The sequence below is a fragment of the Salmo salar genome, chromosome ssa13, assembly GCF_905237065.1.
Source record: "Salmo salar chromosome ssa13, Ssal_v3.1, whole genome shotgun sequence".
NCBI lineage: Eukaryota > Metazoa > Chordata > Actinopteri > Salmoniformes > Salmonidae > Salmo > Salmo salar.
The window spans coordinates 7,141,583-7,165,636 of record NC_059454.1 but is presented as its reverse complement, the minus strand read 5'-3'; positions in this window follow the sequence as shown (position 1 = coordinate 7,165,636).

Genomic DNA, 24,054 nt, shown 5'->3' with positions numbered 1-24,054 from the left:
AGGACTCTACACACTCTACACACTGACAGGACTCTATACACTGACAGGACTCTATACACTGACAGGACTCTACACACACTGACAGGACTCTACACACTCTACACACTGACAGGACTCTATACACTGACAGGACTCTACACACTGACAGGACTCTACACACTGATAGGACTCTACACACTGACAGGACTCTACACACTGACAGGACTCTACACACTCTAAACACTGACAGGACTCTACACGCTGACAGGACTCTACACACTCTGACAGGACTCTACACACTGACAGGACTCTACACACTCTACACACTGACAGGACTCTATACACTGACAGGACTCTATACACTGACAGGACTCTACACACACTGACAGGACTCTACACACTGACAGGACTCTACACACTCTACACACTGACAGGACTCTACACACTGACAGGACTCTACACACTGACAGGACTCTACACACAGACAGGACTCTACACACAGACAGGACTTTATACACAGACAGGACTCCACACACTGACAGGACTCTACACACTGACAGGACTCTACACACTCTATACACTGACAGGACTCTACACACTGACAGGACTCTACACACTGACAGGACTCTACACTCTGACAGGACTCTACACACTGACAGGAATCTACACACTGACAGGACTCTACACACTGACAGGACTCTACACACTGACAGGACTCTACACACTGACAGGACTCTACACACTGACAGGAATCTACACACTGACAGGACTCTACACACTGACAGGACTCTACACACTACACACTGACAGGACTCTACACACTGACAGGACTCTACACACTGACAGGACTCTACACACTCTGACAGGACTCTACACACTCTGACAGGACTCTACACACTGACAGGACTCTACACACTGACAGGACTCTACACACTGACAGGACTCTATACACTGACAGGACTCTACACACTGACAGGACTCTACACACTGACAGGACTCTACACACTGACAGGACTCTACACACTGACAGGACCCTACACACTGACAGGACTCTACACACTGACAGGACTCTACACACTGACAGGACTCCATACGCTGACAGGACTCTACACACTGACAGGACTCTACACACTCACAGGACTCTACACACTTTCAGGACTCTACACACTGACAGGACTCTACACACCCTACACACTGACAGGACTCTATACGCTGACAGCACTCTACACACTGACAGGACTCTACAAACTGACAGGACTCTACACACTGACAGGACTCTACACACTGACAGGACTCTACACGCTGACAGGACTCTACACACTCTGACAGGACTCTACACACTGACAGGACTCTACACACTCTACACACTGACAGGACTCTATACACTGACAGGACTCTATACACTGACAGGACTCTACACACACTGACAGGACTCTACACACTGACAGGACTCTACACACTGACAGGACTCTACACACTCTACACACTGACAGGACTCTACACACTGACAGGACTCTACACACTGACAGGACTTTATACACAGAGAGGACTCCACATACTGACAGGATTCTACACACTGACAGGACTCTAAACACTCTACACACTGACAGGACTCTACACACACTGACAGGACTCTACACATTGACAGGACTCTACACACTCTACACACTGACTGGACTCTATACACTGACAGGACTCTATACAGTGACAGGACTCTACACACTGACAGGACTCTACACTCTGACAGGACTCTACACACTGACAGGAATCTACACACTGACAGGACTCTACGCACTCTACACACTGACAGGACTCTACACACTGACAGGACTCTATACACTGACAGGACTCTAAACACTGACAGGACTCTACACACTCACAGAACTCTACACACTTTCAGGACTCTACACACTGACAGGACTCTACACACTCTACACACTGACTGGACTCTATACACTGACAGGACTCTACACACTGACAGGACTCTACACACTGATAGGACTCTACACACTGACAGGACTCTACACACTGACAGGACTCTAAACACTGACAGGACTCTACACACTCTAAACACTGACAGGACTCTACACGCTGACAGGACTCTACACACTCTGACAGGACTCTACACACTGACAGGACTCTACACACTCTACACACTGACAGGACTCTATACACTGACAGGACTCTATACACTGACAGGACTCTACACACACTGACAGGACTCTACACACTGACAGGACTCTACACACTGACAGGACTCTACACACTCTACACACTGACAGGACTCTACACACTGACAGGACTCTACACACTGACAGGACTCTACACACTGACAGGACTTTATACACAGACAGGACTCCACACACTGACAGGACTCTACACACTGACAGGACTCTACACACTCTATACACTGACAGGACTCTATACACTGACAGGACTCTACACACTGACAGGACTCTACACTCTGACAGGACTCTACACACTGACAGGAATCTACACACTGACAGGACTCTACACACTGACAGGACTCTACACACTGACAGGACTCTACACTCTGACAGGACTCTACACACTGACAGGAATCTAAACACTGACAGGACTCTACACACTGACAGGACTCTACACACTCTACACACTGACAGGACTCTACACACTGACAGGACTCTACACACTGACAGGACTCTACACACTCTGACAGGACTCTACACACTCTGACAGGACTCTACACACTGACAGGACTCTACACACTGACAGGACTCTATACACTGACAGGACTCTATACACTGACAGGACCCTACACACTGACGGACTCTACACACTGACAGGACTCTACACACTGATAGGACTCTACACACTGACAGGACCCTACACACTGACAGGACTCTACACACTGACAGGACTCTACACACTGACAGGACTCCATACGCTGACAGGACTCTACACACTGACAGGACTCTACACACTCACAGAACTCTACACACTTTCAGGACTCTACACACTGACAGGACTCTACACACCCTACACACTGACAGGACTCTATACGCTGACAGCACTCTACACACTGACAGGACTCTACAAACTGACAGGACTCTACACACTGACAGGACTCTACACACTGACAGGACTCTACACGCTGACAGGACTCTACACACTCTGACAGGACTCTACACACTGACAGGACTCTACACACTCTACACACTGACAGGACTCTATACACTGACAGGACTCTATACACTGACAGGACTCTACACACACTGACAGGACTCTACACACTGACAGGACTCTACACACTGACAGGACTCTACACACTCTACACACTGACAGGACTCTACACACTGACAGGACTCTACACACTGACAGGACTCTACACACTGACAGGACTTTATACACAGACAGGACTCCACATACTGACAGGACTCTACACACTGACAGGACTCTACACACTCTACACACTGACAGGACTCTACACTGAAGGACTCTACACACTGACAGGACTCTACACACACACTGACAGGACTCTATACACTGACAGGACTCTATACAGTGACAGGACTCTACACACTGACAGGACTCTACACTCTGACAGGACTCTACACACTGACAGGAATCTACACACTGACATGACTCTATACGCTGACAGCACTCTACACACTGACAGGACTCTACACACTGACAGGACTCTACACACTGACAGGACTCTACGCACTCTACACACTGACAGGACTCTACACACTGACAGGACTCTATACACTGACAGGACTCTAAACACTGACAGGACTCTACACACTCACAGAACTCTACACACTTTCAGGACTCTACACACTGACAGGACTCTACACACCCTACACACTGACATGACTCTATACGCTGACAGCACTCTACACACTGACAGGACTCTACAAACTGACAGGACTCTACACACTGACAGGACTCTACACACTGACAGGACTCTACTGACAGGACTCTACACACTCTGACAGGACTCTACACACTGACAGGACTCTAACACACACTGACAGGACTCTAAACACTGACAGGACTCTATACACTGACAGGACTCTACACACACTGACAGGACTCTACACACTGACAGGACTCTACACACTGACAGGACTCTACACACTCTACACACTGACAGGACTCTACACACTGACAGGACTCTACACACTGACAGGACTCTACACACTGACAGGACTTTATACACAGACAGGACTCCACATACTGACAGGACTCTACACACTGACAGGACTCTACACACTCTACACACTGACAGGACTCTACACACACTGACTGGACTCTACACATTGACAGGACTCTACACACTCTACACACTGACTGGACTCTATACACTGACAGGACTCTATACAGTGACAGGACTCTACACACTGACAGGACTCTACACTCTGACAGGACTCTACACACTGACAGGAATCTACACACTGACATGACTCTATACGCTGACAGCACTCTACACACTGACAGGACTCTACAAACTGACAGGACTCTACACACTGACAGGACTTAGCACTCTACACACTGACAGGACTCTACACACTTACAGGACTCTAACATACACTGACAGCACTCTACACACTGACAGGACTCTACACACTCACAGGACTCTACACACTTTCAGGACTCTACACACTGACAGGACTCTACACACCCTACACACTGACATGACTCTATACGCTGACAGCACTCTACACACTGAAAGGACTCTACAAACTGACAGGACTCTACACACTGACAGGACTCTACACACTGACAGGACTCTACACACTGACAGGACTCTACACACTCTACACACTGATAGGACTCTACACACTGACAGGACTCTACACACTGACAGGACTCTACACACTGACAGGACTTTATACACAGACAGGACTCCACACACTGACAGGACTCCACACACTGACAGGACTCTACACACTCTACACACTGACAGGACTCTACACACGACACACTGACAGGACTCTACACACTCTGACAGGACTCTACACACTGACAGGACTCTACACACTCTACACACTGACTGGACTCTATACACTGACAGGACTCTATACACTGACAGGACTCTACACACTGACAGGAATCTACACACTGACAGGACTCTACACACTTACAGGAACTCTACACACTGACAGGACTCTACACACTGACAGGACTCTACACACTGACAGGACTCTACACACTGACAGGAATCTACACACTCTGACAGGACTCTACACACTGACAGGACTCTACACACTGACATGACTCTACACACTGACAGGACTCTACACACTCTGACAGGACTCTACACACTCTGACAGGACTCTACACACTGACAGGACTCTACACACTGACAGGACTCTACACACACTGACAGGACTCTACACACTGGCAGGACTCTACACACTCTACACACTGACTGGACTCTATACACTGACAGGACTCTATACACTGACAGGACTCTAAACACTGACAGGACTCTACACACTCACAGAACTCTACACACTTTCAGGACTCTACACACTGACAGGACTCTACACACCTACACACTGACAGGACTCTATACACTGACAGGACTCTACACACTGACAGGACTCTACAATCTGACAGGACTCTACACACTGACAGGAATCTACACACTGACAGGACTCTACACACTGACAGGACTCTACGCACTCTACACACTGGCAGGACTCTACACACTGACAGGACTCTATACACTGACAGGACTCTAAACACTCTGACAGGACTCTACACACTCACAGAACTCTACACACTTTCAGGACTCTACACACTGACAGGACTCTACCACCCTACACACTGACAGGACTCTATACGCTGACAGCACTCTACACACTGACAGGACTCTACAAACTGACAGGACTCTACACACTGACAGGACTCTACACACTGACAGGACTCTACACACTGACAGGACTCTACTACTACACACTGACAGGACTCTACACACTGACAGGACTCTACACACTGACAGGACTCTACACACTGACAGGACTCTACACACTGACAGGACTTTATACACAGACAGGACTCCACACACTGACAGGACTCTACACACTGACAGGACTCTACACACTCTACACACTGACAGGACTCTACACACTCTACACACTGACAGGACTCTACACACACTGACAGGACTCTACACACTGACAGGACTCTACACACTCACAGAACTCTACACACTTTCAGGACTCTACACACTGACAGGACTCTACACACCCTACACACTGACATGACTCTATACGCTGACAGCACTCTACACACTGACAGGACTCTACACACTGACAGGACTCTACACACTGACAGGACTCTACACACTCTACACACTGACAGGACTCTACACACTGACAGGACTCTACACACTGACAGGACTTTATACACAGACAGGACTCCACACACTGACAGGACTCTACACACTGACAGGACTCTACACACTCTACACACTGACAGGACTCTACACACTCTACACACTGACAGGACTCTACACACTCTACACACTGACTGGACTCTATACACTGACAGGACTCTATACACTGACAGGACTCTACACACTGACAGGACTCTACACTCTGACAGGACTCTACACACTGACAGGACTCTACACACTGACAGGACTCTACACACTGACAGGACTCTACACTCTGACAGGACTCTACACACTGACAGGAATCTACACACTGACAGGACTCTACACACTGACAGGACTCTACACACTCTACACACTGACAGGACTCTACACACTGACAGGACTCTACACACTGACAGGACTCTACACACTCTGACAGGACTCTACACACTCTGACAGGACTCTACACACTGACAGGACTCTACACACTGACAGGACTCTACACACATTGACAGGACTCTACACACTGACAGGACTCTACACACTCTACACACTGACTGGACTCTACACACTGACAGGACTCTACACACTGACAGGACTCTACACACTGACAGGACTCTACACTCTGACAGGACTCTACACACTGACAGGACTCTACACACTGACAGGACTCTACACACTGACAGGACTCTACACACTGACAGGACTCTACACTCTGACAGGACTCTACACACTGACAGGAATCTACACACTGACAGGACTCTACACACTGACAGGACTCTACACACTCTACACACTGACAGGACTCTACACACTGACAGGACTCTACACACTGACAGGACTCTACACACTCTGACAGGACTCTACACACTCTGACAGGACTCTACACACTGACAGGACTCTACACACTGACAGGACTCTATACACTGACAGGACTCTACACACTGACAGGACTCTACACACTCTACACACTGACAGGACTCTACACACTCTACACACTGACAGGACTCTACACACACTGACAGGACTCTACACACTGACAGGACTCTACACACTCTACACACTGACTGGACTCTATACACTGACAGGACTCTACACACTGACAGGACTCTACACTCTGACAGGACTCTACACACTGACAGGAATCTACACACTGACAGGACTCTACACACTGACAGGACTCTACACACTGACAGGACTCTACACTCTGACAGGACTCTACACACTGACAGGAATCTACACACTGACAGGACTATACACACTGACAGGACTCTACACACTCTACACACTGACAGGACTCTACACACTGACATGACTCTACACACTGACAGGACTCTACACACTCTGACAGGACTCTACACACTCTGACAGGACTCTACACACTGACAGGACTCTACACACTGACAGGACTCTATACACTGACAGGACTCTACACACTGACAGGACTCTACACACTCTACACACTGACAGGACTCTACACACTCTACACACTGACAGGACTCTACACACACTGACAGGACTCTACACACTGACAGGACTCTACACACTCTACACACTGACTGGACTCTATACACTGACAGGACTCTATACACTGACAGGACTCTACACACTGACAGGACTCTACACTCTGACAGGACTCTACACACTGACAGGAATCTACACACTGACAGGACTCTACACACTGACAGGACTCTACACACTGACAGGACTCTACACCTGCAGGACTCTACACACTGACAGGAATCTACACACACTGACAGGACTCTACACACTGACAGGACTCTACACACTCTACACACTGACTGGACTCTACACACTGACAGGACTCTACAGACTGACAGGACTCTACACACTCTGACAGGACTCTACACACTCTGACAGGACTCTACACACTGACAGGACTCTACACACTGACAGGACTCTACACACTGACAGGACTCTACACACTGACAGGACTCTACACACTGACAGGAATCTACACACTGACAGGACTCTACACACTGACAGGACTCTAACACTCTACACACTGACAGGACTCTACACACTGACAGGACTCTACACACTGACAGGACTCTACACACTCTGACAGGACTCTACACACGCTGACAGGACTCTACACACTGACAGGACTCTACACACTGACAGAACTCTACACACACTTACAGGACTCTACACACTGACAGGACTCTACACACTCTACACACTGAAAGGACTCTATACACTGACAGGACTCTACACACTGACAGGACTCTACAAACTGACAGGACTCTACACACTGACAGGACTCTACACACTGACAGGAATCTACACACTGACAGGACTCTACACACTGACAGGACTCTACACCTGACAGGACTCTACACACTGACAGGAATCTACACACTGACAGGACTCTACACACCTGACAGGACACTACACACTCTACACACTGACAGGACTCTACACACTGACTGACTCTACACACTGACAGGACTCTACACACTCTGACAGGACTCTATACACTCTGACAGGACTCTACACACTCTGACAGGACTCTACACACTGACAGGACTCTACACACTGACAGGACTCTATACACTGACAGGACTCTACACACTGACAGGACTCTACACACCCTACACACTGACAGGACTCTAACACTACACGCTGACAGGACTCTACACACACTGACAGGACTCTACAAACTGACATGACTCTACACACTCTACACACTGACTGGACTCTATACACTGACAGGACTCTATACACTGACAGGACTCTACACACTGACAGGACTCTACACTCTGACAGGACTCTACACACTGACAGGAATCTACACACTGACAGGACTCTACACACTGACAGGACTCTACACACTGACAGGACTCTACACACTGACAGGACTCTACACACTGACAGGACTCTACACACTGGCAGGACTCTACACACTGACAGGACTCTACACACTGACAGGAATCTACACACTGACAGGACTCTACACACTGACAGGACTCTACACACTGACAGGACTCTACACACTGACAGGACTCTACACACTGACAGGACTCTACACACTGACAGGACTCTACACACTCTGACAGGACTCTACACACTCTACACACTGACAGGACTCTACAACTCTACACACTGACAGGACTCTACACACACTGACAGGACTCTACACACTGACAGGACTCTAACACACTGACAGGACTCTACACACTGACAGGACTCTACACACTGACAGGACTCTACACACTGACAGGACTCTACACACTGACAGGACTCTACACACTGACAGGACTCTACACACTGACAGGACTCTACACGCTGACAGGACTCTACACACTGACAGGACTCTACACACTCTACACACTGACAGGACTCTACACACTGTCAGGACTCTACACACTGACAGGACTCTACACACTCTACACACTGACAGGACTCTATACGCTGACAGGACTCTACACACTGACAGGACTCTACACACTGACAGGACTCTACACACTGACAGGACTCTACACACTGACAGGACTCTACACACTGACAGGACTCTACACACTGAACTCTACACACTGACAGGACTCTACACACTGACAGGAATCTACACACTCTGACAGGACTCTACACACTGACAGGACTCTACACACTCTACACACTGACAGGACTCTACACACTGACAGGACTCTACACACTGACAGGACTCTACACACTCTGACAGGACTCTACACACTGACAGGACTCTACACACTGACAGGACTCTACACACACTGACAGGACTCAACACACTGACAGGACTCTACACTCACACACTGACTGGACTCTACACTCTGACAGGACTCTATTCACTGACAGGAATCTACACACTGACAGGACTCTACACGAAGGACTCTACACACTGACAGGACTCTACACACTGACAGGACTCTACACACTGACAGGACTCTACACACTGACAGGACTCTACACACTGACAGGACCCTACACACTGACAGGACTCTACACACTGACAGGACTCTACACGCTGACAGGACTCTACACACTGACAGGACTCTACACACTCTACACACTGACAGGACTCTACACACTGACAGGACTCTACACACTGACAGGACTCTACACACTCTGACAGGACTCTACACACTCTGACAGGACTCTACACACTGACAGGACTCTACACACTGAAAGGACTCTATACACTGACAGGACTCTACACACTGACAGGACTCTACACACTCTACACACTGACAGGACTCTACACACTGATGACTCTACACACTGACAGGACTCTACACACACTGACAGGACTCTACACACTGACATGACTCTACACACTCTACACACTGACAGGACTCTATACACTGACAGGACTCTACACACTGACAGGACTCTACACACTGACAGGACTCTACACACTGACAGGACTCTACACACTGACAGGACTCTACACACTGACAGGACTCTACACGCTGACAGGACTCTACACACTGACAGGATTCTACAAACTGACAGGACTCTACACACTGACAGGAATCTACACACTGACAGGACTCTACACACTGACAGGACTCTACACACTCTACACACTGACAGGACTCTACACGCTGACAGGACTCTACACACCTGACAGGACTCTACACACTCTGACAGGACTCTACACACCTGACAGGACTCTACACACTGACAGGACTCTACACACTGACAGGACTCTATACACTGACAGGACTCTACACACTGACAGGACTCTACACTCTACACACTGACAGGACTCTAACACTCTACACCTGAAAGGACTCTAACACACTGACAGGAATCTACACACTGACAGGACTCTACACACTCTACACACTGACAGGACTCTACACACTGACAGGACTCTACACACTGACAGGACTCTACACACTGACAGGACTCTACACACTGACAGGACTCTACACACTGACAGGACTCTACACACTGACAGGACTCTACACACTGACAGGACTCTACACACTGACAGGACTCTACACACTGACAGGACTCTACACACTGACAGGACTCTACACACTGACAGGACTCTACACACTGACAGGACTCTACAAACTCTACACACTGACACCACTCTACACGCTGACAGGACTCTACACACTCTGACAGGACTCTACACACTGACAGGACTCTACACACTCTACACACTGACAGGACTCTATACACTGACAGGACTCTACACACTGACAGGACTCTACACACTCTACACACTGACAGGACTCTACACACTCTACACACTGACAGGACTCTACACACACTGACAGGACTCTACACACTGACAGGACTCTACACACTCTACACACTGACTGGACTCTATACACTGACAGGACTCTATACACTGACAGGACTCTACACACTGACAGGACTCTACACTCTGACAGGACTCTACACACTGACAGGAATCTACACACTGACAGGACTCTACACACTGACAGGACTCTACACACTGACAGGACTCTATACTCTGACAGGACTCTACACACTGACAGGAATCTACACACTGACAGGACTCTACACACTGACAGGACTCTACACACTCTACACACTGGCAGGACTCTACACACTGACAGGACTCTACAGACTGACAGGACACTACACACTCTGACAGGACTCTACACACTCTGACAGGACTCTACACACTGACAGGACTCTACACACTGACAGGACTCTATACACTGACAGGACTCTATACACTGACAGGACCCTACACACTGACAGGACTCTACACACTGACAGGACTCTACACACTGATAGGACTCTACACACTGATAGGACTCTACACACTGACAGGACCCTACACACTGACAGGACTCTACACACTGACAGGACTCTACACACTGACAGGACTCTATACGCTGACAGGACTCTACACACTGACAGGACTCTACACACTCACAGAACTCTACACACTTTCAGGACTCTACACACTGACAGGACTCTACACACCCTACACACTGAAAGGACTCTATACGCTGACAGCACTCTACACACTGACAGGACTCTACAAACTGACAGGACTCTACACACTGACAGGACTCAACACACTGACAGGACTCTACACACTGACAGGACTCTACACACTGACAGGACTCTACACACTCTACACACTGACAGCACTCTACACGCTGACAGGACTCTACACACTCTGACAGGACTCTACACACTGACAGGACTCTACACACTCTACACACTGACAGGACTCTATACACTGACAGGACTATATTCACTGACAGGACTCTACACACTCTGACAGGACTCTACACACTGACAGGACTCTACACACTCACAGAACTCTACACACTTTCAGGACTCTACACACTGACAGAACTCTACACACCCTACACACTGACAGGACTCTATACGCTGACAGCACTCTACACACTGACAGGACTCTACAAACTGACAGGACTCTACACACTCTACACACTGACTGGACTCTATACACTGACAGGACTCTATACACTGACAGGACTCTACACACTGACAGGACTCTACACTCTGACAGGACTCTACACACTGACAGGAATCTACACACTGACAGGACTCTACACACTCTACACACTGACAGGACTCTACACACTGACAGGACTCTACACACTGACAGGACTCTACACACTGGCAGGACTCTACACACTGACAGGAATCTACACACTGACAGGACTCTACACACTGACAGGACTCTACACACTCTACACACTGACAGGACTCTACACACTGACAGGACTCTACACACTGACAGGAATCTACACACTGACAGGACTCTACACACTCTGACAGGACTCTACACACTCTGACAGGACTCTACACACTGACAGGACTCTACACACTGACAGGACTCTATACACTGACAGGACTCTATACACTGACAGGACCCTACACACTGACAGGACTCTACACACTGACAGGACTCTACACACTGATAGGACTCTACACACTGACAGGACCCTACACACTGACAGGACTCTACACACTGACAGGACTCTACACACTGACAGGACCCTATACGCTGACAGGACTCTACACACTGACAGGACTCTACACACTCACAGAACTCTACACACTTTCAGGACTCTACACACTGACAGGACTCTACACACTCTACACACTGACAGGACTCTATACGCTGACAGCACTCTACACACTGACAGGACTCTACAAACTGACAGGACTCTACACACTGACAGGACTCTACACACTGACAGGACTCTACACACTGACAGGACTCTACACACTCTACACACTGACAGGACTCTACACGCTGACAGGACTCTACACACTCTGACAGGACTCTACACACTGACAGGACTCTACACACTCTACACACTGACAGGACTCTATACACTGACAGGACTCTATACACTGACAGGACTCTACACTCTGACAGGACTCTACTCACTGACAGGAATCTACACACTGACAGGACTCTACACGCTCTACACACTGACAGGACTCTACACACTGACAGGACTCTACACACTGACAGGACTCTACACACTGATAGGACTCTACACACTGACAGGACCCTACACACTGACAGGACTCTACACACTGACAGGACTCTATACGCTGACAGGACTCTACACACTGACAGGACTCTACACACTCTACACACTGACAGGACTCTACACACTGACAGGACTCTACACACTGACAGGACTCTACACACTCTGACAGGACTCTACACACTCTGACAGGACTCTACACACTCTGACAGGACTCTACACACTGACAGGACTCTATACACTGACAGGAGTCTATACACTGACAGGACCCTACACACTGACAGGACTCTACACACTGACAGGACTCTACACACTGATATGACTCTACACACTGACAGGACCCTACACACTGACAGGACTCTACACACTGACAGGACTCTACACACTGACAGGACTCTATACGCTGACAGGACTCTACACACTGACAGGACTCTACACACTCACAGAACTCTACACACTTTCAGGACTCTACACACTGACAGGACTCTACACACTCTACACACTGACAGGACTCTATACGCTGACAGCACTCTACACACTGACAGGACTCTACAAACTGACAGGACTCTACAAACTGACAGGACTCTACACACTGACAGGACTCTACACACTGACAGGACTCTACACACTCTACACACTGACAGGACTCTACACGCTGACAGGACTCTACACACTCTGACAGGACTCTACACACTGACAGGACTCTACACACTCTACACACTGACAGGACTCTACACACTGACAGGACTCTACACACTGACAGGACTCTACACACTGACAGGACTCTACACACTGACAGGACTCTACACACTGACAGGACTCTACACACTGACAGGACCCTACACACTGACAGGACTCTACACACTGACAGGACTCTACACACTGACAGGACTCTACACACTGACAGGACTCTACACACTCACAGAACTCTACACACTTTCAGGACTCTACACACTGACAGGACTCTACACACCCTACACACTGACAGGACTCTATACGCTGACAGGACTCTACACACTCTACACACTGACAGGACTCTACACACTGACAGGACTCTACACACTCTACACACTGACAGGACTCTACACACTGACAGGACTCTACACTCTGACAGGACTCTACACACTGACAGGACTCTGACAGGACTCTATACACTGACAGGACTCTACACACTGACAGGACTCTACACACTCTACACACTGACAGGACTCTACACACTGACAGGACTCTACACACTGACAGGACTCTACACACTGACAGGACTATCTCCATCACTGCAGTATTCCTGCACATTGTTAATATGGAACTGACCCTGTATATAGCTTCTTACTTTCCCGTTCCATAATCAAGACCTCTACAAATACTTAGCCCTGCCACTTCCACGTTGCCAGATCGTAATCGCTGCTCAGACAGTCTACGGTTCTAGCCGTTTGTTACTATTAGATCCTGTTATCCGTTTGGTCCTACTACGATGTGATTTAACCTTGATGATACTGCGATGTGATGTGATTTAACCTTAAAGATACTACGATGTGATGTGATTTAACCTTGAAGATAGTACGATGTGATGTGATTTAACCTTGATGATTCTACGATGTGATGTGATTTAACCTTGATGATTCTACGATGTGATTTAACCTTGATGATTCTACGATGTGATTTAACCTTGATGATTCTACGATGTGATGTGATTTAACCTTGATGATTCTATGATGTGATGTGATTTAACCTTGATGATTCTACGATGTGATGTGATTTAACCTTGATGATTCTACGATGTGATGTGATTTAACCTTGATGTTTCTACGATGTGATGTGATTTAACCTTGATGATTCTACGATGTGATGTGATTTAACCTTGATGATACTACGATGTGATTTAACCTTGATGATTCTACGATGTGATTTAACCTTGATGATTCTACGATGTGATTTAACCTTGATGATTCTACGATGTGATGTGATTTAACCTTGATGATTCTACGATGTGATGTGATTTAACCTTGATGTTTCTACGATGTGATGTGATTTAACCTTGATGATTCTACGATGTGATGTGATTTAACCTTGATGATACTACGATGTGATTTAACCTTGATGATTCTACGATGTGATGTAACCTTGATGATTCTACGATGTGATTTAACCTTGATGATTCTACTATGTGATTTAACCTTGATGATTCTACGATGTGATGTGATTTAACCTTGATGATTCTACAATGTGATGTGATTTAACCTTGATGAGTCTGCGATGTGATGTGATTTAACCTTGATGATTCTACGATGTGATGTGATTTAACCTTGATGATTCTACGATGTGATGTGATTTAACCTTGAGTCTACGATGTGATTTAACCTTGATGATTCTACGATGTGATTTAACCTTGATGATTCTGCGATGTGATTTAACCTTGATGATTCTACGATGTGTGCTTGATAGTGAGTTGACTACCCTGTGTTGACAGACAGACAACAGATGACCTTTTCTGCCGGGTTTGACTCATTTAGAATCTCTGGTACCGTTCAGTACCGAAACTGCATTGGTGCGCTCTGGAGTCGTGACTAACATCGGCCCGACCTGCAACCCAAATACAGGTACTGACCACACGAATCGACACACGCTGATTCCAGCTACAGTCTAGCATGACTGACAGTGTCTATGAGCGACGGACAGTGCCGATGTCTCTTTGCTTCTCCTCTGATGCGAGCATCTTCACAGTGTGTGTGTGCGTGTGTGTGTGTGTGTTGGGAGAGAAAACATCGTCCCTGTGCTAGCTGGTGGCCCCGGGGTTCTGGTAGAGAGAGAAGCAGACTGTCAGAATGTTAGATTGAGCTGAATAGGATAGTATTTTATGGACCAAGACGTCTGCCTCTTGTCCATGACTGGTAGGCAGGTTGGGGCTGTCGTTGGGCTGATGTGCTGTTCAATGTCTCTGTTTAAAATGTGTGTGAGGTGAACCATGGTAGCGATGATGATGATGGTGATGGTGGTGATGATGGTGGTGATGATGATGGTGGTGATTATGATGATGGTGGTGATGGTGGTGGTGATGATGATGATGGTGGGATGATGATGATGGTGGTGATGGTGGTGATGGTGATGATGATGATGGTGATGGTGGTGATGGTGGTGATGATGATGAGGACGATGATGGTGATGATGATGATGGTGATGATGTCCATGACTGGTAGGCAGGTTGTGTGTGTGATAGTGGGAGACATTACCTCAGGTGGCTGAGTATGGTTGTCCTGGGCTGTTGGGGTGTTGAAGTGGACAGAATGCCAGGTGTAGGAAGAGAGATAGACAAACAGTACAAGTGCCTTTAAAACACACACATTTTTGGCAGTACACACACACACACACACACACACACACACACACACACACACACACACACACACACACACACACACACACACACACACACTGTAACAGTTAGGATAGGGTTAACTGTTGCTCTTTATTTTTCATTGTTTAGACGGCTGCAGTTAGTCAGTACAAGTCCAGGTTCGTTGTGTTGCGCGCCACCAGGTAGGCATGTGTGAATCCCATCTAAATACCTGCTTCCTGTTTCTAAAATGCTTTACTGCCCCCTAGTGGTGCTGAGCAGCGCCTACAGCCTTCCCTGTCATTCCACATAGTCTTAAACCAGCAGCAAATGGTGTGTGTGTGTGTGTGTGTGTGTGTGTGTGTGTGTGTGTGTGTGTGTGTGTGTGTGTGTGTGTGTGTGTGTGTGTGTGTGTGTGTGTGTGTGTGTGTGTGTGTGTGTGTGTGTGTGTGTGAAGTAGAAGTCCTTTCTATATTCTATGTTAAATTCAGTAACTTCGGTTTGAAAACATTGTCAATAAAGTGGTGTATTGGGTAGCTTTAACAGCGTGCTGGTCTTCTTGTTCAATACTTGTTTTCATATCATGACCGTTACGTCGTCGTCACCATATTAGGTAAAGTAACGTCCTAGTCAATGTAGTAAACCCGCTACAAAATCACGCCTGTGTGTATATTACACTGTAATTACATTTCGGAGCAACGTTTTATTAGCATGTTAAGTAATACTTTTTGGTAATTGCATAGTAATGAGCTGAGTGCTTTGTTGTTGTTATAAGTAGTGACTGTTCCTTATTGTACTCATGTAACAACTCCATTATTATGCAATTCTAAAGATATTTATAAAGTTCTATGGAACAACAATGTAATAATCACCATGTTACTAGACGTAAGTACTGGATGTGTTTTAAATTTAACCTTTATTTAACAAGGCAAGTCAGTTAAGAACAAATTCTTATCTACAATAACGGCCTACTGGGGAACAGTGGGTTCACTGCCTTGTTCAGGAGAAGAAGGACAGATTTGTTTTTACCTTGTCAACTCGGGGATTCAATCCAATTGACCTTTCGGTTACCGGACCCACGGTCTGACCACCCAACCAACCACGGTCTAACCACCCAGTCTAACCACCCAACCACGGTCTAACCACCCAACCATGGTCTAACCACCCAATGGTCTAACCACCCAACCACGGTCTAACCACCCAACCACCCACGGTCTAACCACCCAACCACCCACGGTCTAACCACCCAACCACGGTCTGACCACCCAACCACCCACGGTCTGACCACCCAACCACCCACGGTCTAACCATCCAACCACCCACGGTCTGACCACCCAACCACGGTCTAACCACCCAACCACGTCTAACCACCCACCCAACCACGGTCTGACCACCAAACCACCCAACGGTCTAACCACCCAACCACGGTCTAACCACCCAACCACGGTCTGACCACCCAACTACGATCTAACCACCCAACCACGGTCTGACCACCCAACCGTCTGACCACCCAACGGTCTGACCACCCAACGGTCTGACCACCCAACGGTCTGACCACCCAACCAACTACGGTCTGACCACCCAGCGGTCTGACCACCCACCCAACAATCTAACCACCCACCCAGTCTAACCACCCACACAGTCTAACCACCCACTGTTCCCCCGGTTACTGGCCTAACGCTCTAACCACCCACTGTTCCCCCCCGGTTACTGGCCCAATGCTCTAACCACCCACTGTTCCCCCAGTTACTGGCCCAACGATCTAACCACCCACTGATCCCCCGGTTACTGGCCCAACGCTCTAACCACCCACTGTTCCCCGGTTACTGTCCCAACGCTCTAACCACCCACTGTTTCCCGGTTACTGGCCCAACGCTCTAACCACCCACTGTTCCCCCGGTTACTGGCCCAACGCTCTAACCACCCACTGTTCCCCCGGTTACTGGCCCAACGCTCTAACCACCCACTGTTTCCCCAGTTACTGGCCTAACGCTCTAACCACCCACTGTTCCCCCGGTTACTGGCCCAACGCTCTAACCACCCACTGTTCCCCCGGTTACTGGCCTAATGCTCTAACCACCCACTGTTCCCCCGGTTACTGGCCTAACGCTCCAACCACCCACTGTTCCCCCGGTTACTGGCCTAACGCTCTAATCACCCACTGTTCCCCCGGTTACTGGCCCAACGCTCTAACCACCCACTGTTCCCCCGGTTACTGGCCCAACGCTCTAACCACCCACCCAACCACGGTCTAACTACCCAACCGTCTAACCACCCAACCGTCTAACCACCCACCCAACCACGGTCTAACCACCCACCCAACCACGGTCTGACCACCCAACCACCCAACGGTCTAACCACCCAACCACAGTCTAACCACGGTCTAACCACCCAACCACGGTCTGACCACCCAACCACGGTCTAACCACCCAACCACGGTCTGACCACCCAACCACGGTCTGACCACCCAACCGTCTGACCACCCAACGGTCTGACCACCCAACCGTCTGACCACCCAACGGTCTGACCACCCAACCAACCACGGTCTGACCACCCAGCGGTCTGACCACCCACCCAACCATCTAACCACCCAACCACCCAGTCTAACCACCCACACAGTCTAACCCCCCACTGTTCCCCCGGTTACTGGCCCAACGCTCTAACCACCCACTGTTCCCCCGGTTACTGGCCCAACGCTCTAACCACCCACTGTTCCCCCGGTTACTGGCCCAACGCTCTAACCACCCACTGTTCCCCCGGTTACTGGCCCAACGCTCTAACCACCCACTGTTCCCCCGGTTACTGGCCCAACGCTCTAACCACCCACTGTTCCCCCGGTTACTGGCCTAACGCTCTAACCACCCACTGTTCCCCCGGTTACTGGCCTAACGCTCTAACCACCCACTGTTCCCCCGGTTACTGGCCTAACGCTCTAACCACCCACTGTCCTCCGGGCGCTGAAGATGTGGATGTTGATTAAATCAGTTCCCCTCCCGCACCTCTCTGATTCGGAGCGGTTGGGTTAAATGTAGAAGACACATTTCAGTTGAATGCGTTCAGTTGTACAACTGACTAGGTATTCTCCTTTCCCTATAAGGAAATCAGTCATTTAAAATAAATAAATTAGGCTCTAATCTATGTATTTCACATGGCTGTGCAGGGGCGTAGCCTGGGAGGGCATCGTTTTTCCCCACATATAAGGGCTTTATTACTGTCAGAAATGGTCCTCAGTTTCATCAGCTGTCCGGGTGTCTGGTTTCAGACGATCCCGCAGGTGAAGAAGCCGGGTGTCTGGTCTCAGACCATCCAACAGGTGAAGAGGCCGGGTGTCTGGGCTCGGACGATCCTGCAGGTGAAGAGGCCGGGTGTCTGGTCTCAGACGATCCCGCAGGTGAAGAGGCCGGGTGCGGAGGTCCTGGACTCATGTGTTCTGCGTTTGTGTAGCAGGTTGGACGTACTTCCAAAATTCTAAAACGATGTTGGAGGCAGCTTATGGTAGAGAAATTAACATTAAATTATTTGGCAACAGCTTTGGTGAACATTCCTGCAGTCAGAATGCCAATTGCACGCTCCATTAGAACTTGAAACATCTGTGGCATTGTGTTGTGTGAAATTGTCCCCAGCACAAGGTGCACCTGTGTAATGATCATGCTGTTTAATCAGCTTCTTGATATGCCACACATGACAGGTGGATGGATTATCTTGGCAAAGGAGAAATGCTCACTAACAAGAATGTAATCAAATGGAAATCAAATTTGTGCGTAATATTTTAGAGAAATAAGGTTTTTGTGCATATGGAACATTTTCTGTGATCTTAATAAATTTCACCTTATGAAACATGTGACCAACACCTTAAAATGTTGTGTTAATATTTTCTTTGACCTCCAAACTATGATCATATATTTAGATTAATTCAATTAACTGTTTTTGGTTCTTCATCAAATATTTGGCAGCCATCAATTAAATATTTTTTTGTTTTCAAATATATCCTCCTCCTCCTCCCTCCTATTCCTCCTTCTCCTCCTCCTCCCCCTCTTCCTCCTTCTCCTCCTCCCTCCTCCTCTTCAGTCCTCCTCCTCCTTCCTTCTCCTCCTCCTCCTCTTCAGTCCTCCTTCTGGTTTGGTTTTCTGGGCTATTCAAAATACTTTCAAATGTTATTTGTTTTTTAAAAGTTGGTTATTTTTTATAAACTACAAAACACAACTATTTTCTGCCTAGGTCTGGAAAGACGTGGTCGATTCTGTCTGCTGGAGGAGGAGGAAGGAGGTGGAGGATGGAGGAGATGGATGAGGAGATGGAGGAGGAGCGAGGTGGAGAAGGTAGAGGAAGAGGAGGAAGTGTCTGATTTAGTTCTCTCTAGGAGCAGGAGACCAGTCAGTCTGTAACGGTTGTCCAAAGGAGTAGACCAAGGTGCAGCGTGGTATGTGTTCATCTTGATATTTATTTTAACTCTGAACACTTAAACAAAATAATAAACAATGGAAAACGACCGTCACGTCTTGCAGGCTTTACAAAGCAGTACAAAAAATAAGATCCCACAACTCAAGGAGGGAAAAAGGGCTGCCTAAGTATGGTTCCCAATCAGAGACAACGATAGGCAGCTGCCTCTGATTGGAAACCAAACCTGGCCAAAACATAGAAATATAAACCATAGAATGCCCACCCCACACTCTGACCGAACAAAATAGAGAAATAAACCGTCTCTCTCAGGTCAGGGCGTGGCACAGTCACTCCGTCAGAAGGAGAAAAACACTGTCATTGTGCTTATTGTTTTTATTATAAAACTCTGTTCTGTCTTTAGATAGAACATCCTGTCAATAAATAAACCTCATATCTTCATCGAGATACGAGCCGCATCTAGACAGGTCAACTTTAAAGTGGTAGCTAAACCAAAGTAGGTATTGTTACTACATAAAACAGAGTCTAGAGATGAAACAGATCTAACAGAAGTAGCCTGTACTAGAGCCAGCGTGGGTACAGGCAGAGAGTGTGGAAACATTAATGGAGCTACATACACAGCTGTGATACAGTACTGAGTACAGACAACACACACACAGTTTCCTCTCTCTCGCTCTCTCTCTTGCTTTCTCTCTCTCTTGCTTTCTCTCTTTCTCTCTCTCTCTTTCTCTCTCTCGCTTTCCCTCTCTTGCTTTCTCTCTCGCTTTCTCTCTCGCTCTCGCTTTCTCTCTCTCTCTCTCTCTCTCTCTCTCTCTCTCTCTCTCTCTCTCTCTCTCTCTCTCTCTCTCTCTCTCTCTCTCTCTCTCTCTCGCTTTCTCTCTCTCTCTCTCTCTCTCTCTCTCTCTCTCTCTCTCTCTCTCTCTCTCTCTCTCTCTCTCGCTTTCTCTCTGCTCTCTCTCTCGCTTTCTCTCTGCTCTCTCTGTCTCTCGCTCTCTCTCGCTTTCTCTCTCTCGCTCTCTCTCTCGCTTTCTCTCTTCTCTCTCTCGCTTTCTCTCTCTCGCTCTCTCTCTCTCGCTTTTCTCTCTCTCGCTTTCTCTCTCGCTTTCTCTCGCTCTCTCTCTCTTTTTCTCGCTTCTCTCTCTTTCTCTCTCTCTCTCTCTCTCGCTTTCTCTCTCTCGCTCTCTCTCTCTCTCTCTCTCTCTCGCTTTCTCTCTCTAGCTCTCTCTCTCTCGCTTTCTCTCTGGCTCTCTCTCTCTTGCTTTCTTTCTTTCTCGCTCTCGCTTTCTCTCTCTCTCTCTCGCTTTCTCTCTCTCTCTCGCTTTCTCTCTCTCTCTCCTACTCTCTCCTTCTCTCTCTCTCTCTCTCTCTCTCTCTCTCTCTCTCTCTCTCACTCCAACTCTCTCTCTCAGAATACTGTGAAAGGCTGAAGGATTCACCAACGCATAACTTTGCTCTTCTGGGTTGCTCTTTAATTATACATGAATAAACAATTAAACTCTAAAGCCTGCTTCCTGAGGACCTCCTCCAGGTTCTGGTGAGTGGCTTGAGAAAGGCCCAGTTGTCAGTGCTTATGGTGCTGGTTTCTGCAGGTTGGATCCAGCCAAGCCTACAGGGTTGCTGCGGGCCTGTGGTCCACCAGACCCACCAAGGCCACGGGGAAAGAGATGGTTCCACAGGCCGCAGCAACCCTTAGTTACCAAAGTCCCTCAGTGGAGACGCAACAAGTTAACGGAGCATTAAGCTGCTGAGGCCCATGCCAGACCCACTACGGCGGCTCCGCCAGACCCATCAATACTACTCCTACTCTAGGCTCAACGTGCTGCACGGATTCCAGGCTCCAGCACTAAGCTAGCTCAGGCAGGGCAGGACTGGAGCTCTGCCTGTATGATCCCCACACTGACACCAGAGGTATGTGATCCAGCCAAGCCCAGGGATAGTGCAGCCAGATCCTCTAAGGCTGCTTCCTTTCAGACCGACCTGTCCTAGGCTCTAGGTCCTTCTCCCTGCTGCCTCCAGACCTACCTGTCCTAGGCTCTAGGTCCTTCTCCCTGCTTCCTTTCAGACCTTCCTGTCCTAGGCTCTAGGTCCTTCTCCCTGCTGCCTCCAGACTCACCTGTCCTAGGCTCAAGGTCTTTCTCTGCTCTAGGTCCTTCTCCCTGCTGCCTCCAGACCCACCTGTCCTAGGCTCTAGGTCCTTCTCCCTACTGCCTCCAGACCCATCTGTCCTAGGCTCTAGGTCCTTCTCCCTGCTGCCTCCAGACCCACGTGTCCTAGGCTCTAGGTCCTTCTCCCTGCTGCCTCCAGACCCGCCTGTCCTAGGCTCTAGGTCTTTCTCCCTGCTGCCTCCAGACCCATCTGTCCTAGGCTCTAGGTCCTTCTCGCTGCTGCCTCCAGACCCACCTGTCCTAGGCTCTAGGTCCTTCTCCCTGCTGCCTCCAGACCCGCCTGTCCTAGGCTCTAGGTCTTTC